This window comes from Setaria viridis, chromosome 1, assembly GCF_005286985.2.
Source record: "Setaria viridis chromosome 1, Setaria_viridis_v4.0, whole genome shotgun sequence".
NCBI classification, from domain to species: Eukaryota; Viridiplantae; Streptophyta; class Magnoliopsida; order Poales; family Poaceae; genus Setaria; species Setaria viridis.
The window spans coordinates 26,313,568-26,315,797 of NC_048263.2; the positions used below are offsets into that span (position 1 = coordinate 26,313,568).

The 2,230-nt window shown below is 48.3% G+C and overlaps 1 non-coding gene across 1 annotated transcript; it reads left to right on the forward strand.

Annotated features, from left to right (window-relative positions):
* Window positions 1–1,216: 1,216 nt before the first annotated feature.
* LOC117841761 (small nucleolar RNA Z247) lies at window positions 1,217–1,355 on the forward strand. Its single transcript, XR_004637348.1, has one exon. It is a non-coding gene; the product is annotated as a small nucleolar RNA Z247 (small nucleolar RNA).
* Window positions 1,356–2,230: the final 875 nt, after the last annotated feature.

The following is a 2,230-nucleotide window of genomic DNA, read 5'->3' on the forward strand; positions in this document are numbered from 1 at the left end:
AGTGCGTACTACATGCTTTGCGCCCAATTAGTTACGTACTACGTAAGGTGATCAAAGTTTGCGTATTTAATGAATGGAGCTTACTACCACTTTCGGTATGGTAGGCATCTTTTCCTTGATTGAGGGAGGTTCGTCTTTGCGCCGGGTGTGAAGCTCACGCGCGCGTGCAAAGGAGAAACTAAAAGCATGCACTTTCGGTTGCCCGTTGGAAGAAAATGGAAGCTTCAAACATGCATCTGCAAAATGGTCGGCTATCTAGTTGGTCAAGGGGTGGCACAAGGTGCATTGTCTGAACTCAGAAGCGTGCCTGAATGACAGAGTTGGCTTTTGTGCGAAGGATGAACATAATATCTCCCTGTTCGGTGCGAGTACCAGTATACTGTACAATGATGTCCCTGTTAAGATAGTTCGGTATTGTAACAAACTCAATGAGGATCCGTGAGATATGTTTGGCCTGGTAGTTGTAGACTTGATGAAGATAGAGTTGTTGTAAAGATATTGTAACCGAGTATATCTCTCGTAAATCCTAGCCAAGCATATCTCTAGCGGTCTATATAACGTAAACTCCCCCGTGCTTATTGAGCACAACAACTAGCGGTCTATATAACGTAAACTTCCCCGTGCTTATTGAGCACAACAATTAACATGAAGTCGTCGATCCCTTAAGGTTGGGATGACGTTCCACCACGCAAAGCCCTCTGATTTCTTTCATGATAATCGGAGCTTAGATTAGATCCATGGCGTCAAGTTCAAGCTCCTCCAACCCGTTGCTCGGCGTTCATATCACCGAGAAGCTTAGCAAGGGCAATCATGCCCTCTGGCAGGTCCACGTGCTCACTGTTATATGCAATGCGCGCATGGAGGGTCACATCACCGGTAAGACCGGTGCTCCCGAAGCTGAGATCGATGAGAAGCAAGCAGACAACAAGATTGTCAAGGCTCCGAATCCGGCGTATGAGGAGTGGTTTGCTCTAGATCAACAAGTTCTTGGGCTAATCTTCACATCCGTGGGAAAGATGTCCTCATGCAGATTGCTCCTGCAAAGACGTCAGCAGAGGCATGGTGACTGGTGGAAGAGATGTACACTGCCAAGACCCGTGCCAGATTGGTGAATGTACGCCTTGCGCTTGCGACAACAAAGAAAGGTACATTGACTATTACTGAGTATTTTGCAAAGATGAAAGCACTTGCAGATGAGATGGCTGCCTCTGGAAAGCCACTCGACGATGAAGAAGTTGCCTCCTACATCATCAATGGGTTGGACTCTGAGTTCAATCCGTAGGCATCATCGGTGATGGCAAGGGCGGAACCAGTCTCAATCTCTGAACTCTACTCTCAGATGCTCAGCTTTGAGACTCGGATCAATCTCCAGCAAGAAGGTCACAGCTACTCCGCCAGCATTGCAAGCCGTGGTGGTCGTGGCTCATCAGGGGTCGTGGTCCGTCAGGTGGACGAGGCCGTGGCAACTGAGGGCGCGGAGGTGGACGAGGCCGTGGCAAGCGAGGGCACGGCCAGAACAATCAAGGATGAGGATGAGGCAACTTCAACCAGCAGCAACACCGCGGCTACTCCAACAACCCGCGCTCCACCAACAACAATGGCGGCAGTGATGACTGCCCTCTTTGTCAGGTTTGCTTCAAAAGGGGACATCTTGCTCCTAGCTGTTGGCATCGTTTTGATGAAAATTATGAGCCCAATGAGTGTTTGGTTGCTGCGGCAATGGGCTCCTACAATGTGGACACAAAGTGGTACGTCGACACAGGAGCAACTGATCATGTTACCAGTGATCTGGAGAAGCTAGCCATCTGGGATAAGTACAAGGGTGGCGAGCAGATTCATACGGCCTGCGGGGTAGGTATGGGAATTAGTCACGTTGGTCATTCTGTAATTCCTGCTCATACCCAAAATTTCTACTTGAAAAATATTCTACATGTTTTGGTCGGTAGGACTTGTCGAGATCAGGAACTTGAAGGTAAACGCAGACACACGATTTAGACAGATTCGGACCGCTAGATTACATAATACCCTACGTTCTGTGTGTTGGTTAGATTGAATTGCTTTGGAGGGGGTTTCTGCCTCGCCTTATATAGTCGGGGGCAAGATTACAGGTCGGTTAGTTACAAAAATACTAGTCGGATACGACTAGAGGAAGCCTACCCTATTACAACGAGTACTTTCCTAATCCTCGACTAATTCCTGTCTTTCCATGTAGACTACGCCGTCCTGCACT